Source organism: Pezoporus flaviventris, unplaced genomic scaffold, assembly GCF_033815535.1.
Source record: "Pezoporus flaviventris isolate CSIRO_AGI_PZ_B2104156 unplaced genomic scaffold, CSIRO_AGI_Pfla_v1 ptg000092l, whole genome shotgun sequence".
Lineage (NCBI taxonomy): Eukaryota > Metazoa > Chordata > Aves > Psittaciformes > Psittacidae > Pezoporus > Pezoporus flaviventris.
In genome coordinates, this window is record NW_026892640.1 from 237,499 (window position 1) to 253,617 (window position 16,119).

Here is a 16,119-nt window from a genome sequence, read left to right on the forward strand (position 1 = left end):
GCATTTTCATCTAAAATCCTCTCTGTTCCAAGGACAGTTACGCTGAATATAAGCTGCCTGCTGGGCTTCCTCTTTTGAAATGGTAGCATTGTCTGTATGCTGATGAACAGGATCTATGTTTGTTTGATAGTTTGGTTTTTTGCTTGTTCTTTAAGGCCTGGCTAGACCTGTTGTTCTGTGATCTTTACTGCTTTGATTGTTCACAAGGGAAGCCCTTGGGCAAGAAAGAAAATGGTAAAGCTGGTTGTTTATGGCATATTGAAGCCTGGACTTCTTAGAAGTGCTTTTCTACCGATGGTGCCCTCAAAAAACCTTAGAGAGGTTTTCACATGTGCAGGTGAATGCTTTTGAGAACCAGCAGGTCCTATAAAAGTATCAAAGTACATGGTGAAATATCACATAGTGTGTTAAAATCTATGAAGCTTTTTCTGGTTATTGCTGGCAATACGGAAAAGTACTGTACAAGAAGAAAGAACTTTGCCGTTTGATAACATACGGATAGATGTTGATATGCAGGTTTACAGATTCATGTATACCTTAAGAATTATATATATGTATTATTCGTGTCTTTCAAGTACATAAGAAATCATATTTTTCAGGCTACATACTACAATGTTAAGATAAATGATTCTTTTCCTTACTATTCCTGCAAAGTGGAATATGCTGTTCTCCTTGCCCCCTAGAAGTTCACAATGTTTCATAAAATACATAGCACAGATACTAAAATCAAAAGACTTTGCAGATCTTCTTTTGAAATCCATCCTGATAATAGATATTTTACGCGGGAAAATTGTTGAGAACTTGAGGAACTGAACTTTTCTCAAAAGCTTTTGACATGCTACTGAGTTTTATGTCCAAGTTGATTAAAAAGTGGGGTGGGAGTAGGGGTGAGCTGTTTGAAGCATCCATAAGGACTGGATGTTCTGAAGGCCTTATATATGACCTTTTGGTGTGGAACAAAGGTGTTGACAAGTTGTGAAAGATTCACTCACAGGTACAGAGCAATATGTATATCTGGATGCTCTACTGGCAAGGATTTGAGTTATTTTCTTTTAAAGGATAGTTTTCAAGCATATGTTTTTTTCCTCCTGATTCAGTGCAGGGTACTTTACTAGCAACTAGAGATGAATGCTAAAAATGAAGTAGTAGCTCTTTAATTGACCAATTCTGTTGATTGCCACACACTCAGTACTGGCACCTTCCTTGTCTTTGAGGTGTCTGAAGAGGCAGGTGCAAGATGAGAGTCAGAGATGAATCTGTATGCTTGCCCTCAGACTAATGCTCCCAAAACACAATGCCAGACTTTATAACAATATGTGTCCTATGAATAATGAACAGGTCTGGCTTTATGAAAAATACCTAGATTCAAAAAGCAATTTAAAAAATGACAGAATAATTCCTATTCACTGTAATCTGCTAGCTAAGAAAACAAAAAGATAGGAGCATAATATAAAGTTCTGTTTGCTGACAACTAAATCAAGAAGTGTCATCCTACTGGGCGCACAAGTACACAGTTTGGAGGAAAATATACAGGTGAGGGCTGTAGACGTCATCCTGTTCCTTCCCACAAATGGAGCTGAGGGTATTGCAGGGCCTCATCTTTGCGAGTTAGTAGTGTTGTGGGCAGAAATGGGTGAAATGATGCAAAGCACTGGTTATGATCTCCGTCTCCATTTCAAATGGTGGTTAGTTTATGTGGCCATATTGGCTTATTTAGACAGTGTTTCTGCTTCTTCACTGCACAGATGGATGTAGTGACCCTTTCTGAGCAAATAACTCTTTGTTTTCCATTAGCAAAATGATGCCGTTTGTGATAACGGGGTGGTGGGGTGGATAAATCCCAAACTCCCCTGAGACCCTGTCAGATACTTGCGATGAACTGTGTGGGTTTTACTCTTCTATTGAGAGCTCCCTAAGGAGGCCTTGTTATAAGTAATCTTTGGAGAATTAAGTATGCAAAGAAGTAACCTTTGGAGAACTAGCACAAAACCCTCTAAATCTGAAATGAATGAGTGTCTGGGCCAGAGAGCCCGGTTAGCGGATCAGTGAGGAAGCCTGGTGATGATGATAGATTGTACACGCAATGAGCATAACTCCCCTGAGGATGTAGAGGTAGGCTGTATGATATGCATATAGGGCATTTATGCCAAGCCCTTTGTGATTTTTGTATGCAGTTTTTTCTCCAGAAAATTCAGCCTGTAACTGGAACCGTTGTTTTCTATGAACATTCATAACAACTAAGTGTGTGAGCTGTGAAGTTGAAAGCATTTCTACAAGAAAAAGCAATTTGCATGTGGGGAAACTGTGAATTGATAACAATTGCAAATAATACGGCAGATGAAAAGTAATGTTACAACTCATCCTTGGAAGTCGCTTACATTTCCAGAGGGCAATAGATGAAAATGAACATGAAATTCATTATACCATAGTTAGCACAGCACAAACAGTCAAAGACAATAAAAAGTGAGTATTGGATCAGTGGAAAAATTAGGTGATGATTTTGTCTTCTGTTGAAAGGGTGGGTTTGTTTTTTTTTTTGTTTTATTTTCTTTTCAATTTTTTTTTTGGATGGGTACCAGCATTTTTATCAGATTGTTGATATTCCTCTTGTCTTTAGGTGGTGCTGAAGATGTGAAGCCCTTCAGAAATCAGTTTTAATTCAAAATGAAACTATTGTCTCTGAAAGCATTAGCTCAAGAGCAAACAAACTTAGTCAAAATAATGTGACACTTCCTATTCTTCCGATTTAGTTAAAAGCTAAACTAAGACTATCTGCTCCGTGCCCTCTTGCTTTTCAAACAGCCTCAGTTCCCTGCCTAACTGTTCCACAGTACAAGTTATGGCTGAAGTTGTTACTTTTGTAGTAAAATGTTCTTGAAAACCAAGTGTCTTGCCTGACTGCCATGTCCAGGGAAACATGAAAATGGTAACAATAAAAAGATGTGCTTTGTATTCTTTACATTTACACTTTCAAATTCTAATTACAAAAATGGACACTGGTAAAATATAAACAAACATCAAGTTATCTGCAGCGTCCTGTACAACTTCAGTGACAAGTGACTTTATAAAAACATAATTGCGCAAGCCTTGCAAGATTTACTCAGTGTGAAAGAGTAAATACTGCGTAAGCGCTTGTGGTGCAGAAGGGTACGCTTGCTTCTAAAAAGGCTTGCCTCTGCTTCTCCAGTTGCTCAACCACGTGTACCTTAACAGAACTGGAGCAGCAACCATCGGACAGTCGAATGTGATTCGAGAAACTTAAAGTTGCAGATTGGCAGTACAGTTTAGGCAAAATCTGAACTTCCTCCTGTCTGTCCCTTCATTGGTCTTAGTGATGTGTAACTTAACAGGGATTGCTGGGTATTCTTTTGAATCTCTAAATGTGTGTTGGCTTGGATTACTGAGTTTTTTCTTTCTGTCCTTACCAATCCTGAGGTGACAAAGATCTTGTTCCTGCGATTGGCAGTCTTTCTCAAACTGCAATATGATGAACCCACCAGAAGCCTTCTGTAGTTTAGTGGCATATGCAGCGTATTTTGTGCCTGCAGGATTCCTGTTGTTTGCTTTTTTAATACGTGCAAAACCATCATGTGGGAACACTTGTCATCTTGGGGTGATCACAGGCTGTACTCAAGATGATAGCACTTTCCACCTGCTGGGAAAAGGGAGTTGCTTTTCACAAGAAGATTTTTGTCTAGTTTATCTGAAGGATGTATCGGGACGTAATTACGGGAAAACATGGAATTATGGTGAAACAACCTTGTTTTCTTGCACTATTTCTAGTAATGCAGGAATGAATCATTGAGAGTGAACACATTGAAGAGCTAATGCCAACAACTGGCAATAGATGAAAGATGAGAACAGAGTAGTAATAGCAAAGCCAAGGAGCCAAGTTTAGGCACAGTGTGTGACTCCGCAGGAGTGCATTCAGACACTCTTACAGCAGAAACTACAGTGCAGCATGATGTTATAGTGAAATAAAACTGAGTGGTGCAAGTAATGGATTTTTCACTCTAGCGGCCAAACTTAAGCATTGTGTGTGCGTGAAAGCTCATGTTCAATTGATGTGCAAAGTTTGACGATCTGAAGAATGTCCTGTTCAGTTACATATCCTATGGCTATTGCAAGCACTTGGTACAAAACTCGAATAGTTATCTTTTGAAGTATTTAAACCCTTAAAAATAAGGTTAGTTTGGACATAGATGTGCTGTTCAATTTTTGAAATGTCAAAATGCTTCTGTTTGCCCCTCTACCCACCTTCCTTCCTGCTTGAAAGTATTTATCAAGCCTGGTTAAATTTGTGGAGTCTTGTCTTGCGGTGCATTAAAGGGCAGAAGAAGGACTTACGTTTTTATGTAAATTCACAAAATGAGTAGTTCACCATATTTATATCCAATTGCTTTTGTGTATATACCATTTTCCCACAGAAAATTTGATGATGCGTTGTAATTAAATCATCAAACACTTCATCAAAATAGTTTTGTTTTTTAAAAAAAAGCATTCCACAAAAAAACTTGTGATGATGTTGAACTTGTAATGGTTTGGATTTTCCATTTGAAACATCTAAAAATTCCTCTCTCACAAGATTGCATTTTTCAGTTCAACATGAAAAAGGTTTGTGATGGCTGCGAGTTTAAATTTACTTTCCCTTTCTTTAAGCATGTACCTTCATGGGCAAAGTTAGTGTAATTATATGCATATACAGGAGCAGGGAGTGTTCTGTCATATGACTGTAGCATATGAGGAACAACACATGTGCACTTGTCTGTGCAGGTTTTTAATGTGGGGCAAGAGTTTCTGGTCATGTAACTAATAAAGTTCACATTAAGATTCCAAAACTAGTTCCTTTCTATGCAGTGCTTTAGGAGTGAAGAGGCTTTTGCAGCTTCTTGCTCTCTCCAGGCCTTACAGCTGCTCTGAGATTTTCTGTGTTTTCTTAGTAGAGAATGTGTTACAACTGTGGCAGCAGTGTGAACTTGGGCTAATGATGTTCATGTATTAATATTTTTGATACACTGAGAAAGGCAAGCAAGGGAAGCAAGAGGTTTAATAGGTTCAGAAGTCTTGAGGCATTTTTTATTACAGCACTGAAGAGAGCTCTGAGGCTGTCTTGGGGATGGGGAGGAAGTGCAGCATGACACTGTAACAGAAAAGGGTGGTACTTATCGAAGAGCTGCTTTCTTTAGCATAGAGCTATATAACTCTCAGGCTTCTTGTCTCTGAATGTCTCAGACCAGGAAGCTGCAGGGAATGGGAAGGTGTGATGCAGCAGCTTTGCTGTGATGATTGTTCTCATCTCCATTTGCAGTAACCCAGCTGAGAGACCATAATAACATCAGAATATTGTTTTAAGTAAAGGAGCTTTCACCTGGAACACTTACACTCTGTACTCTGTCTTTATATTGGCAAAGCAGCCTCTTGAAACCATTTTCCCTTCCAAATGCCTTACTTGGTATTTATAATAATTAGTGCCTTTTGGGCACAGTTTTGTTTTTAGCCCTGACAAAAAACCCACTCTGGCCTCTTTGGGATTGGTTGCCTTTAGCTATGTTCTCACCCTCTCAGAAATGTGTTGGGATGGGGAAAATATTGCATCTATGTTATCTAGCTGGATTCAGGTTGGTATTTTAGGAAGCTTGAAAGAGGGATGTAATCTGTTGATTTTTGTGTGCATGGAATTTGGAAGATGGCAATGTTTCTTTCGGTATGAAATGTAATTCATTAAAATACTTCTCAAAATTGTTATTTTCCCTGTAACAGTGATGGGAAGGAGCTTACCTCCCATATACAATAAGGAGGGATCAAACCAGTAAGTACTATAAAAATAAATTGAAATGAATTAGAGGAAAAATCGCATCTTAGTAGCCTGGATTTTCATGTCGGAGGGGTTCAACAGGGTGTTGAACAAAGTAAATTGCTACTATGAGATGGAATGAGGATTCTGGGTTCCTAGCTTTGCCTCCAGCATAATTTAGTTTCTTATGCAGCAAAAGAATTTGACTCCTTTTTCTTGTAAAAGAAAATACCGCTAGGCTACAGCAGAAAAAGCAAAGGATTGCTGAGCAACCTTACATCAGTGTATTGTTTGTGATGAAGTATATACTGTATTGATGCTATGTAGGTTTGAAAGTATAGGTGTCCTATGGAGATGGCCTTCCAGTATCTTCAGATAACTTTTTTTCGGGGGGGAGAGGAGAGGAGTTCTTGATTTAATTCTGTATGGGATTTAAAATGTCATATGCGCCGTGTGTTAAGTGGTTGAACTGTAGGTTGATTTGTGTTAGTATTAAGCACGATTAATTTTCTTTATGAAAATAAAAGACCAAATTTAAAATTCATTTTGCTACGCTTCTCAACCTGCTCTCCGCTTAAACTATGTGTTTTGTAAAATACATCACTTAATTTGGAGCAATGTTAATTATCTCCAAACCATGCACCTCGCTGTTGTGAGCCAGTGTGCATCACACGCATCCGAGATGAATTTCTGCAGAGCATTGGTGCAAATACACAAACACTTAAAAGTTAAATACAAATGGATCCAGATGAAAGCTAATCACAGAGGTCCCCATCTGTCAAATATCGATGTGCTTAACTTTATGCACATGTGTATTAACAATGAAGATAACTGGATTATTTATGGAAAATTAAGCACATATGCTGAGGCCCATTTGTGCAATTTCTTTCTCACTAAGGATGTGAAAAAGAATATTAATAAACTCTGCAGAAGAGTCTTGCAAGGATGTCTGTATGTAGGCAAGTGCTTAATTTTCAAGGTCTGTGGAGTCAAAGTATTTGTGTCTGTAAAACGTAAACATGTGCAGAAGACTTGGCAGAATCAGCCCATGTGTCTAAGCAGGTGTATTTATAGTATCAAACCACACGGGTTTACCCAGAATAAAGCTGTTATTTGAGTGACTTTTCAGGCTGAAAAGGCTCTGGGAATTTGGAAAGGCAATGAAGTTCCAAGTATTATTAAAAGAAAAATAGTCTTGTACCAGCTTCCTATTAATTGTATTACACATCAAATGAGCTAAACTCATCACTGGCTGTAAATCCATAGGGTGTTTATTTTCACTCATATTTTCTCCCATGAAATGTATTATTAGTACACCATATTTGAGTCTTTGCTTATTGCAGCCAAGTCCTTTTTCCATTCAGCAATAATTTCATATTCAAATAGTATATACATTAGCAATGTGATATAATTCTTCAGCTTATTTATGTTTGAAAGGCTAATGTTTTCCAAACCACAACTTAAGGGTGCAATGTAGCAAGGTAAATTACAGGTTCCCAAGTGAGTCGAGTTGTGTGAATTGTCAGCTTGCATTGACATGCAAAGGAAAGTTCTGAGCTGTCATAAGTTACATATTGTGGGGCTAGACAAGAGAAGGGTAACAAGCAAATCAAGTCAAAAAGGAATTTTCCCAGCAGGAATTCCCTATAGAGCAGGTAAAATTGCAAGACTTGTTTAAAACACTGCAGAGAGAAGGGGAAAAACAGATTGTAGTTATTTATCCTCATAGCTTTTCCCTCATTCAAAGAAGAAATTCCATAAGCTTTCTATTTCAGGGGACGATAGTGGCACTTAGGTCCCTGCCATAAATTGGGTCATCTGTCGCTGTATCTCATCAAGAGCAAGTCTGCTCCTTTTTGCCAATGCAGGCAACACTGTGCATGTAAAGATCTCCAGCAGAGGTGCCGCTACTATTTTACCAAGGATTTTTCTGAAAGCAGTATGTGAGTATTTCTGCAGAAGCACCTTTCCTAGATAGGCACAAACATTTTTCATATTAGGACTCCTCACTATGACTATTTACTGGACCCTGGAAAATACTGGGACCAGCCCAACCTCTGTAAGGCATAGGTGTGCTTGTGAGAGATACCATCACCTTAGATTAGCATAAATAAGCTTGCAGTGATTAGTGCATGTTGACGGTACAGGAAAGGGTCGACTTGAATCGTATGTTGTTAATGCTTGGTGGAAGGCTGACTTGTAGCTTCAGGGATTTCTAACCATGACTGTCTTAGAACCTTCTACTCAGTTCTCAGCCTTACTTTGCTTAGAGAGCCTTGGAAAACCTTCGAAAGGTGCATGTGGGCACAGCAATGCACTAATTTGAAGCCGGTGTTGATTTTCTAGTACCCTGTGTTATCACTTTGATTCTACACCTTCTTATCTGCTTAGACAACCCTGGCAAAGTGCAAGATCATCGTATTATTGTATCACTCCCCAATCAAAGCAATTCTTACTACATGCTGTCAGTTGCTTTCAGAAGTGAAAACAGTGATGGCCAGCAGCACTTGGAAGCTGATAAGTCTTCAGGAATATTTAGTTGGATTTAAACATGATTTTTTTTTTTCAACTCCATTCATTCCTCAGTGGTTCCTTCTTCCTGTGAACACTTGAGCAGTTTATCCTGACATGGAAACCTAACTGAGCGGCTGATGTGCTTTTTGAAGTAGTTGTTGTCAAATGGATGGTTTTTTAGCTTTTAAAAAATTCTCGAGGACTAGAAAGGTCAATGGCAAAGTATGAATGTTACTTGATAGGCTACTTTAGGGGGAGAAAAAATACAAAAACCCCAAATACAAGAAATATTGAGCACATCTCTACATCCCTGCGTGCCAAAATACCTCTAGGGCCAGAAACAGTTGTGTTGCATTGCTAGAAATCGGAGAATGAAGTCGAGATGATGTGACTTCACTCATCTGTTGCAATGAACACTCAACCTCAGACATCACAGACTTGCAGAAAACTTTTTTTGTAATAACAGTGTAACCCACTGCTCCTTTAACACATATATGAAATTCTGAATGCATGAATTCAGATTCCAATTTTATAAAATACAGTTTTTATCTGAACTTTCTGAAGAAGTTGATTTTACTTTGCTCTGCTGGGTAGTATGCATTGGTCTTCAGGAGAATGTTTATTTCTTGCAGACTTGCTTTAGATTGAAATAACTTTTTTTTGTGGTCCTTGCTTTCTCATTGTCTTCATCTCATTTATTGCTCACTTGAAATGTTATTCTCCTCCTAGTGTGAGCCATGGTATGGGTCTAAGCTAGATAAATCCATAAGGTAATTTTGTTTTCTGTTGCTTAAAAATGAAACTGAATAGGTTGATGCTGTTCCTTGATGATAGTTTTATGTTATGGTGAGAGCAAGAAGAACGACCTGTTAGAGCAGGGGAACGACCTGTTAGAGAGCAGTGTAGGGGAGAGGGACCTGGGGGTCCTAGTGGACGACAGGATGACCATGAGCCAACACTGTGCCCTTGTGGCCAAGAAGGCCAATGGCATCCTGGGGTGTATTAGAAGGGGGGTGGTTAGTAGGTCGAGAGAGGTTCTCCTTCCCCTCTACTCTGCCCTGGTGAGACCGCATCTGGAATAGTGTGTCCAGTTCTGGGCCCCTCAGTTCAAGAAGGACAGGGACCTGCTGGAGAGAGTCCAGCGCAGGGCAACCAAGATGATTAAGGGAGTGGAGCATCTCCCTTATGAGGAAAGACTGAGGGAGCTGGGTCTGTATAGTTTAGAGAAGAGGAGACTGAGGGGTGACCTTATTAGTGTCTATGAATATATAAAGGGGGAGTGTCACGAGGATGGAGCCAGGCTCTACTCAGTGGCAAACAATGATAGGACAAGGGGTAATGGGTACAAACTGGAACACAAGAGGTTCCACTTAAACTTGAGAAGAAACTTCTTCTCGGTGAGGGTGACGGAACACTGGAACAGGCTGCCCAGGGAGGTTGTGGAGTCTCCTTCCCTGCAGACATTCAAAACTTGCCTGGACGCATTCCTGTGTAACATTATCTAGGTGTTCCTGCTCCGGCAGGGGGATTGGACTGGATGATCTTTTGAGGTCCCTTCCAATCTCTAGCATACTGTGATACTGTAAATGAAGTTTCTTCCCTTGTTCCTTGTTGTGTGTAAAATTACTCTACTTAGTGCTTATCAGATAGTACTGTGAAGGTGACATCCCCCTCCCCCTCACTACCTTTCCTTATCACATTATCCCAACTTTAATGTCGGTGCTCTCCATTATCTTTCCAGATTGCGTTTATTTGGATCTTTACAAGAGGGAGACATTAAGTCTCTCAAAAAGCTTGCTTTTGTGTTGATCAGATCTTTTCTTGTGATGTGGCTACAGCCTAATCTTAATTGAAAGATACTGCCTGGGCTGGCTTTCCCATTCAGTGTCTTCATCATTACAGATACTACAGAACCGCAGCTTTCTATCAGTTCAGTAAGTGTCATTTCAAATATAGTGTAGTCTTGCCATCACATTCAGTTTAATATGGCCTCCACTGGAACTTTATCAGTAAATTCTACCATTTTGGGAATGCTTTCTGATATGAATTGCACATAACATATACACCTGCATACATATTACTCATCTTGTACGCTTCGTTATTTCATAACGCATTAAAATGTCCAACTTTAATGTAAAAAAAATACTCAATGAAAATAAAACAGTCTGAATTATGGACTTCAAAGAGAAGTACTACTCGCAGTGGGATTAGCTTAATTTCTACAATAGGATTTTTCCGTGGGAGAGGGAGGGACCTGGGTTCTTGCAACTGAATGAATAAGTACTGTCTTCCTCTAAATTTTGAACTATATTCCATGTTTTAGTCCTTCAACCCCTACCTGTGCACAGCAGTATACAGGTCTTTGGAGAGTGAAATGAACGGTTTGTGATAATCCCAGATTTAAATGCATAAAACAGATGATCCTGCACCTAGCATCTGAATGTGACCTGTAATGGAGTATGGACAGGGAGAGCCACACAGCTTAGATGGGAAAACTTGGCTAGTCCAATTCTTAATTTGTACATGTTGCTTTTGACTTTGTGGATGCTGAAAGTTCAGTTTATGGTTCAGTACTATTGGAGCAGACGTTCAGTGAGTATATCTTGCTATATGTGACAAAACAGCTCTTTCATATTCTTGTCTAGAAAACCAGTTCTTAAAGTGTGGTGTCAGCAGCCTGCAGATGGCTTCCATCAAATTACAGGCATTCTAGAATTGTTTTAAAAGCATCAAATCGAACTCGCCTCCTGTAAAACTTCTAGTATATTACACTGTGGTTTTCTTTAATGGGAGTAGCATAGAGATAGCACCTTGTGCTAAACTGCAAAATAGAATCTTCTTGCCTGGGTAGCCTTTAGCATATTCAGAAATAGGTACATTCAAAATAAGCATGGAGATGTAGTAGAATAACATCATTTGAACCAGCAAATTCAACTGTAAAAAATCAATACTGTTAAGTCACTTTTAACCACAAACAGGGCAAAGGGGAAAAGAAACCAGAAATATTACAGAGGAGGAGAAGGGGTGGACTTTGCAAAATATTGCAAGTCATGTGAAATAATAGCTGGCAGCAGTACATGAGGGTGCCCCAGCACAAGGAGGTGAACATACTGTTCTTCCCTGAGCAGTACCTAGCCGCTGCTAAGACCTGTATGTTACAAGTGTTTTTCTGAAGTACGTGTGAGTGCTCATGTTGCTTAGTGAAGTTGCTATTTTACTGGAATACACTGAAGATTAGTCCCATGTCCGCTAAAGCCAAAGAAAGGACGTGTGCTGACTTAAAATGGGATCAACATTTTTTGAGTCATTGCAACAGTGGTTTATTACAAGCAAGTAATAGTGATATTTGCTATGGATTGAAACAAAGATTTTAGAAATGTTTGGGATGCTATTTAAAACCTTGCTATTAAATAATTAATTTTTAGACTGACGAGACTAAGTGCAGTCCAGAAGGATGGGAATGAGCAGGTTTTGATGAATGCTGAAATTATAGGCTAGTGTGGATAGTGCAGGAGTAGGTTAACCTATACTCTAGGAAAAAAAGTATTCCTGAATGATTGCTAATTGAGTAACCCTTGGTCCTTTGATAGGCAATCAGCCTTTGGATGTCTGCATGGGGAACTATCATACAGTAAGCTGGGGTGGGTGTTTTCAGTGTGCTAAGTAAATCTCACTGAAACCTTGTGTGGGTGCACCCGAAGCACGTGAAATGTGGCCACACGGTTGCTGTGAGTATCCTGCAGGAATGTCCATCCTGATCAGCTAGACTAACTTCCTGGTGCTAGCGGCTACTTGCTGAGTAGACACGCAGTCCAAGTAGCCCCAGAAGCTGCTTCCCCACTGGTGTCCTTATGATTAAGCAAAGTGTCATTTTGGCTGTTTGGGGTTGTAATTTACCTTTTGAAGTCATCTTTTAAATGTATTACTTTGAGTATTCTTCTAGCTCTGCTCTTCTTTCTGTCACTGGATATCAGATTCCTATCATGTCCTTGTAGCCGCTTTATTGTGGTTTTAACCAAATGAATGCATGGCTTTATGCATTGGCCTTTGTATCAAAATACTTGGGATACACAGCATCCCTGATTACTAACTTTGCTTCATCTTCCTTCATCTTGACTCTCTTGGTAATTATATTTTTGAGATGGGGTATGTTAATCCCTTTGTTGAGATCAGCCATATGCTCTTTTCCTCTGATTATAATTACTTTTTTTATAAATCACCATGGTATTATTGCGTGTGCATTAGTGAGAGTATTTGCACTTGGTTGACGGGGAAAATATTACAGGTGTGAACTGTGCTCTGTAATAATCTTCACAAGAGCCATCTGATTTTTTTTGACAGTTTTTCATCAAAACTGTACTCTTATTGAAGCTGAAATGGTGGAGGAAATGGATTATTCCAACAAAATCTGATAGGAAAAAAGCAGAAATGTCAAATTTTGACAACAGAGTCATTTTCTCTTGACTTTAAATTGTAATACCAGCTATTGGTATACTTATTATCATAGGCACATATAATTTGCATTTAAGCTTGTGTTCATCCTGTTCTAATCTCTTTCGCTGCTCTAAGGCAAGGTTAACTAAAACTTTGCTGTTCCTGGCAGACTTTGCTCAAACTATTCTTAAAGATCTCAGGGCTATTACCTCCATGAGTGATCTATTCGAGAGCTTTCTCTCCCCCCCCCCCCAAGTCCAGAACAGAAATAGATGTGAAATATTCAGTTTCACTGTAGGAAGTGTTTGTCTGTGGACCAACTCAACAACAGTAGCTTGTCCTGCCATTTTGGGCAGTGATTTGTTCATGTTGTGCAAGGTAAGTAGAGGTAGGTCTAGGGTCTATGAAGGTCAGGTTTTGCTGGACTGATTAAAAAAAAAACCAAACTAAAAAAAAACTCCACCTCCCGAAAGATGTTTTTGTTTTGTGGATCTGTTCTTTGTTAAATTAGGCTCATTTATATGTTTGGATTTATCACTGATGTGCTACCAGTCATTCAAAATTTGAATCGGGATTTAGTTTTTCCTTTTTTCTCCAATGGGGTATAAAACTGACTGCATTTCAGAGTTCCTGTCATTTACTTATTGTCATAAATTGTTCCAATTACATTCTATTGTCTTCTGCTTGAATGTGGTTAGAACACTTCCTTTCCCTGTCCTTTGTGCTGCCCTGCAGAGCCCCTGCAAAGATTGTTCCTTTTGGAAATCAGTGAAATTGTTTTGTTTCTCCTATATGAAAAATTCTAATTAGAAAGACAGCACCCATCAAAACCTAGACTTGCACAGCTGCAGCTCTGGGAAACCTGGTTCTGAATCTGCCTTGCAGACTGAAGTCTCCTGCAGCTCTGGGAGTATGCTGGAGACTCTACCAAGGGATTGGAGTGAAGGAACATGAAATTTGTCTCTGCTGCTTAAATTCAGAGTCTCCAATGAGACATCTGAAATGCTGATCTGAAAATCTAGGAGAAGACTCACGTCAGAAATATTAGTACCACTGTGTAGCTGTTTTCTACCTATTTCCCGTTGGCCTAAGACTGCAGAAGTCCTCTTTCACGTGGCAGTTGGCCCACGTGTGTGTAAATCACAAGCATATGAGCATCGATACTCGATTACAAAGTGCATGCTGTGTTCCAAGTTGGTGAAGTAGCAGATTCCTTCATAATTTGTTATAGGGCAGTCAGTCATGACAGCTGGCCCCAAATTACTTCTAACAGGCTTCCTAGGTTGCATCTCTCTGAGCTGGAAATAGAGGTTTCCTTAGGTTATACTGCCTAAGGTAAATCAGTGCAACTCTGATGTTATCTTGCAGGTCTTAAAAAATGTGGAGATAATGTCAACCTAATTGCCAGTCTTCTGTATTTTCATTGGCGTTTTTTCTGAGCCATAGTACTTAGCGTTTTCCAAGTGTTGTGCTGGTAGTCATCTCTATCGGTATATCCGTTAGTTTCTAGCAGACTGAACAGTGCTTAGATCTAGATTGGGTAGCCCTCTGCATACAGGATGCAAATACATGTGCATTCTTACTTTAAAATAATGTAAATGGTGGTCACACGTAAGAACTTGGGGTGGGGGGAGAAGATGAAATGATGTCGGAATGAAGTTCACCAGAAGCAGCAGACTGATTGTTTTAAATTTTCAGCTACAGACGAAAGAAAAACCCAGTATATGGCAATTTCTTTTCTAATAACTGTGCTTCCTTTTTCAAAAGCAAAAATTAAATCAAACAGCTCTTTTGATTATGTACATGTAGTAGCAGACACGATTTTGTGTCTTCTCATGAAAAATAGCATTTTTAAGGCTGTTGAAGAGCTATAGGCTATATTTAAAACCAGAATTAATGCATACTCTAATCCCCAGCAGGGCTTTGAAACACCAAACAGCATTTATGAAGTGGAGAAATACAAACCTAAGGTCCCTTTTCCTGTTCTGCAGGCATTAATGCATCAAATTGGGAAAATAATCTCTGACCACGAAACAGAGAAAGCAGGTGTACTTCTGCTTTCACACTAGCTAAAACTGGGATAACTTGTCCTGATGAAAGGCTTCTGTTTTGGGAAAAAGGATAATTGAATTAATCCAGATTGTTTTAGGGCATGCATCTCTCTCCCCCAGTTGCTGCTGAAGACTGATGAAGATAATTGTTTGGACTTTAGTATTTGCCTTTTTAGTGCAAACAATATTATGCTTAGTAGTACAGGAAGATGACCTGGCTGTTACATATTCTGGTTGAATAGAGGAAAGGGAGATAAAACACCTCAATGAGGTAAAATCAAAACCTCATTTTGATCGACCTGCAATGAAACCATTTTGTTAAGAAAAAAAAGTGCCTCAGAACCTCAAACGTTCTTCCCCCCCCCCCCCAAGAAACAAAATAAAACTTAATTTCTTTAAACTTTTCTGTTCTGGAGTTCTAACTGGATATGATCTGGTTTTTATGGCTGGGTATTAACACTGGATATTGCTATTTTGTTTGGTAGCATTAGGAGAAAGCTGTGCTGGTGATCAGTAAATATTAATGACAAAATATTGTCTGTTCATAAAGTCAGTGTTTTACGTGCTAGATTTTTACAGAGAAACATTCACCAAAGTGTAGTATAATGAAGCCAAACATCAAAGTTGAAATAATAGCTTATAGTGGCTTTTTAAAAGTATTTTTGTTTCAGGTAATCTCTAAACTTGTGCATCTGTTCTGATTTCTAACATACCCAATTTTGAGATGTTGTAATACCTGCAAGTGTAGCTCCCAAGCACTCCAGTTCATTTTCTTGTCACTGCAGGAGACATTTGTTATTGGCAATCTCAGAGGGAAGCTATAGTCTTGAGTCGGGAACGAAAAAGGTAATTTTCATTAAAATACAACACCTAACTTGCATGAAAATTTGAGGCTACAGCCAATTCAGCCATGTAAATAAAGCAGATGTTTTCTTGTGATAAAATTGGGGAAAACATGGCACAGAACTAAGAAACCCTGACTTTTTATGCTTCCTTGTATGATTACACAGATAGTAGGCCAGTGAAATACCAGATCCAGAGGAAATTCCTACTAATTCTTCAACCTCTCCCTCTATATTGGGTCTTCAAATGGGCTTTCTAACCCAAAAGAGGCATCTTGTGTCTCTCCTATTAGAAATGATGATCCATCTACAGTTAATGATGTCCATTGGAAATATGAATGGGGTGGCACAAGGTATTCATAACTCATTCCTGGGAAACATCTGGGTGGCATTTAACAGTCTAAATACTTCTGATTTCAGGTAATAGGCCCTTTGATGACAAAACCTCAATGAATGGAGATAGTTTTCAAAACTAATTAAACTG